Source organism: Schistocerca piceifrons, chromosome 1 (assembly GCF_021461385.2).
Source record: "Schistocerca piceifrons isolate TAMUIC-IGC-003096 chromosome 1, iqSchPice1.1, whole genome shotgun sequence".
In the NCBI taxonomy this organism is placed as follows: Eukaryota; Metazoa; Arthropoda; class Insecta; order Orthoptera; family Acrididae; genus Schistocerca; species Schistocerca piceifrons.
Genome location: NC_060138.1, coordinates 747,345,651 through 747,355,818, shown reverse-complemented (window position 1 = coordinate 747,355,818; position 10,168 = coordinate 747,345,651).

Below are 10,168 nucleotides of genomic sequence, written 5' to 3'. Positions count from 1 at the left end.
AATATGTGAGATTTCAACACTTTGCACCCAGTTTTCTGTGCCATAGCCCTTATTCCTAATATTTCTAATTTGTTTAGTAAAATTCTGTGATCAATTGTGTCGAATACCTTTGACAGATCAAAAAAAATGCTTGTTGCGTTCTCGCCCTTGTCTAGTACTTCAAATACAACTTTAGTAAACTATGCTATAGCTGACTGTACTATTTATGGGCCTGAAACCGAACTGTTCATTGAATAAAATGTTTTATTTATGTTTATACTTCATTAGTCTATTTTTCATTATGGTTTCAATTGTTTTGGTAATACAAGATAATAAAGAAATTGGTCTGTGGTTTTCTACATTTTCTGAATCACCATATTTAGTATTGGTTTTACTTTTACTTGTTCCAGGTATTCAAGAAATCAGCCAGATCTGAAAGATTCATTAATTGCTATTTTTAAGGGATTTTATGTTGTTTATACATCTCCTAAGGACAGTGACTGGGAGCTCATCTAAGCCTGTGTATATTTATTGTTTAATTGGTGTACTTCCAGTGCCATCTCATTCTCTGTTGTTGGAAAGAGCACCATAGAGTGTCATGGCTGGTCCTGGTGGTGTTAAACATACGTGGCTGGAAATTTTTTTTGCAGTTTCTTTGTAATGCTGCTGAAGTAAGCATTCACAAAGTTTGCTATTTCCTTTGGGTTTCTGATTTGAACAACTGTGTTTATAATCTGTGTTTCCAGGTGGTTTGGTCCAATATTTGCTGTCTCCTGTTTGATTATGTTCCAGATTTCTTTGCCTTTGTTATCTGCCTACATTACTGTTTTATTGTTTGCAAGTTTTTTTACATCTACCAAAACCATTCTATAAGTTCTGTAATTTTTGTAAAATTCGGAAAAGGCTGGGTCAGTATGGTTATTTTTAATGCATGTGAGATATCTTAGAGTTTCAGATGATTTTTTGGTACCTCTGGTCACCCATATACTTTTTTGTGCTCCAATGGAATGCAATGTTTTGGGGAATGCCTCTTAAAATTTTGGTTCAAATATTGTCATGAACTTATTAAACATGTTGTTTACATTTGTTTCTGCGTGCTCTTCCACCTACCTTTCATGGTGAGCTGGAATGGGAAGTGACCTTTTGTTCTGAGGAGACCCTTCTGTATACACTCAATTCAGCATGACAAACCCTATTTTCAGGACTATATTTTATTTTGGACTAATGGATCTATGCAGATATTTGTAAAAACGACAATGACGTATTATCCCATATTAATGTAATACTGCCGCCTTCTGAAGAAGATAGATTTAAACCTGTCGAAACCTAGGTAAAGATTACTTTATCCATTGCAACTGGTCGGCTGTTTTTAATCTTATTACGTGGATCCGTTACTGTTGCGCAGCTATGTTTAAAATATTAAATATTTGCTTTTAATATCTGACAGAGATGATGCTTTCTTTCTCTGTCTGTTGCCACATTGTCTATTATTGAGGAAGAATGTTTACTCGGTTTAGATGGACAGTTTACGAGTGACATTATGCTGTAGCTACAGAGGATGTTCAAGTATGTACTGTAAATATCATCTGATTTCATTGTGTTGATATTTAAGTCCCCACATACGAGAATGTTAATTTTTGGACTAGATACCTTGTCCAAACTGTGACTGAGTTTTGAGAAAAAATGTCCATATTACCACTAGGGGAGCTAAACAAACAAAATGCTATTAATTTTTTTGACATGCTGTTTTCTGATATTGCAACTGCTGATAATTCAAAATCTTTGTCTCCACTTAATGCTACAAGGTTCTTTCTGGTTTTAACTGTAATACATTTTTTCACTTAAATACATGACCCCCATTCATGAAATTTTTGTCACAGGAACAGGCCAAATCATATGGTGTTAATGGAAAATATACAATTTCATCCTTCTCTCGCCAGCGTTCAGTGATACATACAATGGCACTGTCCAGTGTTTGTAATTATAATTCTAGTTGCTGAACTTTATTCTTTATGGATTGCATATTTTGATGAAGTACTGTTAAACATTTAATTCTGCTTATCGTGGTTGTTTCCTCCTCTTCATGCCTGATGTTAAAAAATCGTTCAGATGGGACGGTGGCACTATTTTTCATCTGCTTGTTACACTACACATTGCACTTACAGTTGTTTCCTCTTATTCTGTTGGTGGTATTTCAGTGTCTTCTACTGCTGATGTTGCTGTGTGTGCAGATGATATGCCTCTTTTATTCAGATGTGTGCCATGTGCTGCAAAGTGTTTTCTTTCCAGATCATCTACGTTGAAGAAAGTATGTTTTGGATGTTCAATCCAAATCTGTCTGTAAGTCATGTTGGCCTCGTGGATGTCTTTGTTTATAACAGAAGAGGAGGTAAGTGTTCTGTCGTAAAGTCAAGCGCTGGCGCGCCAGTCAGGAACATAAGAGCAGAGAATGATGTAGCATTGTCTATACTGAAGAGATTTCTTATTTTGTCTGTCGCCCTTTGCCTGTACTTCCCAAAGTTAAGTATTGTTCAGTAATTCGATCTGCTTGAATTGTTGTCTAGTGATCCGAGAAGCAGGTTTGCTAGACATCCCATCTTTAACAAGTAGGCAGGAAAAAACAGTCAGGTCATGCCTATGTGGTATGCCTGTCACAATCGCCTTTTGATCGTGTGTTTTACTCGATGTGTCTCTTAGAATTGTCGTTGCAATTTTGTGTTCGTTTTTGTACACATCATTTGCGCCGCCTAAATCTCTAGACACTGATTTTGTAGTACACTGTTTTTGTTACTGTAGTCCTTCAAGATTTCCTATAATCCAGCTCCACGTTTCATGCCGCTGGTAATATTTACATCTTGGTGGTAGCTAAGCATTCCTGCAATCCCTCTGCCGTGGCTGTCAGCAAGCAGAACTATATCAGTATATTTTTTGTCATTTGAGTGTCGTCGTTAAGCGGTTTGTTTACCTTGCCTTTACGACAATCGTGTTCTACTAACATACTGCGACCTAGCTGGTGCTTTAAGCATTTTCTTATGTGTGATCCTGTTTGATGCACTTTATCTGATTCACAAGACTCAACACTTTTAGGTTTGTCGACTAAATGTAAATTTCTGACACTATTTCCTGAAGGAAGTTTTAGAGCATCCGAAATAGGTTTAGATTTTGCTTGTTTTCTTTCGCTGTAAGTCTGGGTATGTCTTCGATCTTGATGTGGTGATTTGCATAAGTATTTTACCATATTTTCCAGCCGCGTAACGTGTTCTTTTGATGATTTCAATTCTTCTTGCAATTCTTCTAGCACTTTAAGTTCACATTTCGCATTGCACATTTCAGTTGCTATTCGTACCACACGCACATGAGATATTTTTTTTGTCTGTTTTCGCAAAGCAAAGCGAATGATACCATTTGTACATAACTGAGCATGTTCTGACGCCACTTGATACGAGTTTATTGCATAAGATGCACTTTAGTGATGCTAAATAATCTTGATTTACACAGCGATTAACTGCAATTTCTATACGCGCCGCCATCTTGTTCTGCTTATACAAATGTTTATTCTTATTATACGAGGGGTTATGAGGATCAAAAGATAATTATATGTTTCCAGGTACATCAGCAAATATCATGCCATCATCGAGTTCGCCGTGCAACTCACAAAGTAAATTTATGCGCGAAAACGCCTTCTCTAAGCTGTCACTATGTAAGACGTCGTGGTCTCCTGACCTTAATTGCTTACATATACCGCCCTCACAATCATATTCCACACATCAAGACGCTTCATTCGAACCCAAACTCGATAAGATAATGTCAATGTTGTATGAATTCACGTAAAAGATACGCAAATATCAAGTGCGCACCGGTGTTGAGATACTCGAGGCTGTTGTACACACACACATTCAAGACACGACAGTCACAAGAGCTTTTAGTTCAGGAGAGGTGGACTGCACGCAGAGAGGCCGGTCCCTTCAGAGGGCGATTCAGACTATCTACGTCGGACGGCGACCGTCTGTGCAGCAGACAGCGTTTGCCCGAGTGAAAGGGGAGAACGTCCCCATGTTCGGATTAAAAGCAAATACCACTACATTGTGTGGGAGCGCCCAGCCTATGCAATCTTTACAAACATAGCACGCAGTTTCAGAGGTTTTCACAGGGAGACAGCAAACGCCAAACGCCCATGCTACAGATTTCCGGATTGGTCGCCTTAAACGAAACGTCATTCTCCCGTTTTAGAAGAGCAATGCCGATTGGCAGACGATATTCCTGACGCCTTGAGCTGAAGAAGTAATGGAAGAGACCGAAAGATATACCCCATCACGTCTGGCATGGAGAGGGGCCGTTCCATTGTCGCTCTTGGAGCGAGAACATGTAACGAGAGCGTGTGCGCTCGTACGTGTATTCAAAAAGTGAGGAACAAGTCTCTCCTCAGTACTTCACTGGGAGAGCACCTCTGTCGAGAGCAAATCGGAGTGCGACTCTATACTGAGTCCTTGCGATTAAGCGTTGTTCACTGTGTTGGCCGCCACACTTATTATACATTGTGAACGGACAGACTTATAGTTAAACGCCTGCGAGCGAATTTATGAGTGGCATCACAGTGGACTGGTTATCTGACCAGTGTACTACGCCAATAGTTAGACTAGGGGCGAATAGGAGTCCTTGAATTCATCAAGCCATAGGGAGAGTTTGATTGGCAAAGGTCAATCCAGATAGGATGAGAGTTACCTTATTTGTCAGCAGCGAGGAGCTTAGACAGCAGTCATCGCAGCTTACGGTATTCTGCGCTACAGCTCTTGCGAGACCCATATTTCCTCCACAACAATACACTTCACTGCATTTCACATGAGACAGCCTCAACCGTACCTAGCAACATTCTAACGGATAATTATTCAAGTTGAGTAGGCACGGCTCTCAGCCATCCTGCCAAGTCAATAACAATCTTAAACATTGTATAGAAATTTCATTAGCGAATCCTATCCTTAAGAGGTAACTTCACATTCAGAAAAGAACCCAGAAATAACTTGTTCAGTTCATAACTAAAAGTGCCATTGTGATTTCTCAGAATTTTTGCAAAATAAATAATAATTTTCTTTAGTTTTATGTTTTTCTTACACTAACTAGCACTACTCCAGTACCCAAGTATCCCACTAGTTACATAAGAAATTTTGTGAATTGTGTGTCATTTCCTTACAGCAGACGACTCCAGAAGATATTTATTGCTGAAAGTTTTTCAGGCATTTCTCTTTAGAACGTTAGGAGCGTCTGTCTGACTTCTGTACTAGTGTGGGGGTGGAAATTGCATCTTGCAGGAGCCACAGGGTAAAGCGTACATCTCAGATTAATCCATTGTGCAGAATGAGAGAATAGCACCCACACGCACACAACTATCTAGACTATTTTTATTGGTAGTTGTGTTTCTTGCATTTTATTTGCATTTCTTTTGCAAGTCAAGTTATTAACACAAAAGATAACAGAATTTCTTTCACTACAAATTCCTAAGTTAGTGAAATAAACTTCGAGGTTGCGACAGCCTAGTTGCATGCCACTGAAATGGTGTAGGTCAGAAATCAAACCCACATATACTTAGAGATATTTTTTTTACTTGGAGTAACATCTCTAATCAAAAACACGAAAAACAAAGAGGACACAACAAACAATCGAAATCAGTTACTTTTCCAAGGATCAAACAATGCGCTTCACTAGTCGGTCTCTTGTTCCCACCCCCCTCCCCCCTTAAAGTGTGGAGCACCTGGGATGTAGGGGTACTTGAATTTGACATGTGCTCATGTACAGACGACTGGTTGAGGTATCAGTGTGAGCACATTTGTGACTGGTTGTTATATAGTCCTCTGGCATCTTGGGGCTGTCTCTTCCATCTAAATGGGTTTAGGCTCACCCGACCCTCGATCATCATGAACTGGAGGACTGTTCTCATGTTTCAGCGATGGTAAGTTCCATGCTTGTTTCATTCTTTCAATGGGCATCCTGACAGTTGTTCCATTTTGCGAGATGTCTGTACTATGGGCATATCTCCGCAGTAGAGCCAAGTATAAGGAGTTTGTAGGGGAGCTCGTACTGCATCTGTGTTCAGCGTGACATGTGGGCAATCCGCCAACACTTTGTGCATGATGATCAAATTTTCACCATGGTGGGATGCTGGTGGCCCTCTCATCCTTGCCATATGGTCACGATTGCACTGTGCCAACAGTGGTAGCTCTGTTTGTGGTTGTATGGTGCCATTGTGAGATAGTCTGCAGGAATTTTCAATGATTCTCTGTAAACCATCTCCACCACTGATGCACCTATATCTACTTTACATGCAGTCCATAAACCTAGACGTTCTAGCGGCAGCGCCTTTGTCCAACTCTCTCAGTGACACATGAGAGCCGCCTTCAGTGTTCTGTGCCACCTTTCCACTATCCTGTTGCTTGCCAGGTTATAACTGGTTGTGTGGTGATGCTGGAACCCATAAAGCCTAGCCAATTCATTGAACAGATTAGATTCGAATTATCGACCCTGATCAGTTGTAATATGTAGAAGGTATTCGAAACGTGCTAACCAATGTGCAACAAATGCCTTTGCTATTGTCTCGAGGTGCATGGACATTGGATCCACCACGTCGAGGTGAACGTGACCAAACTTTGCTGGCAAACCTGCAAAGTTTCCGACCTCTGCACGAACAAGTCATCCTGATTTACAATGCTGGCATTGAAGGCACAAACGACTCCAATTCCTGACATCCTTTTTAATTGACAGTCATGCAAACCACTCAGTTAGCAACTTGATAGTAGTGTTTGCACCTGGGTGTGCTAAATTTTTCGACATTGTCAAAAGCCTCTTTGTGGAATCGCTGTGTAATGTATGGCCATGGCCTCTGTTGTGATATATTGCGCCATATTTTGATCTTGCTTCCTGGTACTTCTATTTGTTTCAGCCGCAATCCTGTGTGTCGATCTGTTAGTAAGTCTTGCAACTCTTGATCTCTCTCTTGTGCTGTAGCGAGGTCGTCGTGATTTCAGATGCTGACTAAGCTGCAACTCGAGAAAAATGATTGGCGACTATATTCTCTGTGCCTCTAACATGTCGTATGTCTGTAGTGAATTGGCTGACAAACTCTATGTGTCGGAACTGCTGTGGCGAACATTTGTCGCTGATGTTGTGGAATGCTTACACAATAGGTTTATAACGGATGAAAATTGTCACTGGTCGGGCTTCAATGTAACGCCGGAAAGTCTCACACTCTCATATATCGCCAGTAACTCCCTATTATAAGCACCCCATTTTGTCTGTCTGTGCAGTAGCTTCTTTGAAAAATAAACTCAAAGGCTACCATTGTCCATTCTCTTCTTGATGTAGTGCTGCTCCAACAGCGAACTGGCTGGCGTCGACCACAATACCCAGTGGTGCACCTGGGACAGGGTGTGCAAGCAACACTGCATCTTCAAGGCTGGTTGGTAATTCCCTGAAAGTGTTACTCATTCTGGTGTCCATTGTAATAGTCTCCTGCCCTTGGCATTCTTACATGCAAGCACATCTGTTAGTGGTATCTGGGTGGCAGCTGTTACTAGCAAATAACGGTGGTAAAAATTTAGTATGCCTAAAAATCGTATAAGTTGCTTATAGTCCATTGGCTTTGGTAGATTACGCAATGTGGCAATCTTTCCAGGCAAAGGTCGGATCGCATTAGCTGGATTCTGTGGCCTACGAAAGTTACCTCACTTTTGTCTTGATAGACTTGTCTTCATTTAGCACCACTCCATAGTTACACAACCTCTGTTGCACTTCATGTATACGCTTGTCATGAACTTGTGCATCAGCTGAATATATTTTAATATAATCTAAATAAGCAAAGCAAAATGGAAAGCCTTGTAACACTTCGTCAATGAATCTCTGCTAGGTTTGGGCTGCATTTTTTAAGATCAAATGGCATAAACGAAAACAGGCCGAAATGTGTAATAACTATTGTCTTTGGAACGTCAGTATGCGCCACTGGGATCTGATTGTAAGCTTTCCAGCAATCCAACACTGAGAAAACTTTTGCAGCGGTTGCAGAATAAGTAAATGCTTGGATATTAGGTATTGGGTACTTATCTGGGACTGTTCTTGCGTTCAGCCCATGTTAATCGCCTTAGGGGCACCAAGTGTCGTCCTTTTACCGCACTAGGTGTAACAGGAATGGCCATGGGCTGTCTGACCTTCGTATAACACCAGCATGGAGCATATCCTCAAATATTGCCTTAGTCTCAGCCAACCATTCTGGAGCAATTCTATGGACATGTTGTGAAATAGGTGGATCTGGTGTCGTGCATATATAACGCACTGTATTATGCATAACACTGCTTGGCTGCACCGACATATGTGGGATTGACTGTTTACTTGCATCATTAATTACTCCTGTTACATTGTCCACAGAACCTCTCTGAATTACCTTTATCCCATCACACTGTGTCCCACTCATAAGGCAGGCATTTGCCAAGTCTACAGCCAGTGCAAGGTGTGACAGACAATCAGCATCTAATATGGGTTGTGTAATGTCTACCACCACGAAACTCCAATTGTATGGAGTAGGAAAACCAATGTCTATTCTCATATCTTTGCATCTATTCGTTTTGACGCTGGTGTTCACTGCTAACAATGGTAAGGGCTCCTCCATTGTCATCTTAACTGTGCTCGTGACTGGAAGGGTGCTGACCTCTGAACCAGTGTCTATTAAAAAATCTTAGGCCTGAAATATCATCAAGCAAGCATGTGGAACCGACGCGTTGTCGTGCTGCGACTCGTCGGAAAAATAGTAAGGGTACCATCATGGGCCTTACCTTTGACATGTGTCTATCTGTGAGTTGCTGCAATTTGACTCTTTTTACGTCAGCGGCGCCGTTTGTAAATGCCGCAGCCCGTGACGCCTAATTCGAGCTGCCCTTCCCATTTGGGTATTTACATGGTTTTGTGCACTTTGTCCCACGGACGCCAAACCGTCTGTGGTACTAGCAGATATCATCGGCAGTATTTGACCTTGAGTGGTGTGTGACGGCTGTAGATTGGATGAACGAGGTGACTGCGTCCTCTTATCAGCGTCCATCCGTAACTCCAAGTTTTTTAACTGCGTGACAATTCGTCCCATTGTGGTCTATAACTCTCAGAGTTCCCCAGTGATGTCTGGTGACTGTCGACAAGATGCGGTGGCACAATTCAGCATCGGCTTCACCTAAAACTGTGATGTGTTTGCCACCTTCTTTTGTGGCACTCGTATTTGTCGCTGCTACGCATGCCAAAGTTGTTGACTCCAGTGTGGCATATGTTCTATCGGCTACTTTTAGGAATTTATCCAATGATTGTCCTTCATGTGCTATTAATGTCAACCGTACTTGAGACAGAAGCTGTTGTCGCCAGATATGTAGAAGCAGCTCATTACGCTAAAGTCCATTATCACTCGTAGATGTCTCCAGAATTCTGACGGGTTTCTGTCTCCACGTTTCGCCTGGTAAAGCATTTGTGAGAGCCTCTGCTCGGGTAGCTTCATGTAGCGAGTGATTAAAGAAGTCTTCAGGGTGAGATATTCTTGTTGATGGGGAATTGCCGGCATAAGTTGTTCACGGGCCTCTGTGATTCATAGTTGTGCGAAAACGCTTTCCAAGATCGCAAACCATATGTTCGGTTGTGCAGGCGTAAATGGAGATGCGTGCAGTTGTAGGCGCGGCGCAGTTGGCGCGGACGAATCTGCACGCAGAAAATTTTCGGCGCTGGTGTGCGCTCGCGGCGCTGTAGTTATCGCTGGAGTTTGTGATCACGTCATGTCCGTCTTACTGTCGTTTCTCAGCGTGGACTGTTCTAAAATTTCAATATCTTGTTGCAGTTACAGGACCTCGTCACCAATGATTTGTAAAAAATTATTTGCGCCTTCCATATTTAATGTATGTAATCCGGAAAAAATGTTGTTGCAACTTAAAGCGATCTTGTTTTCGGGGTCACCAATTACATAGGTCAGAAATCAAACCCAGATATACTTAAAGACATTTGACTATTATGAGTAACGTCGGAAGTACAGCTATAAACAAAAAACGAAAAACAAAGAATTAAAATCAAACTATCGAAATCAGCTACTCGTTTAAGGGCAACAAACAATGCAGTCCACTGGACGGTCTCTTGTTCCCACAATAGCATTTTTATACCGACAGATGTCGGGCGAGCAGTT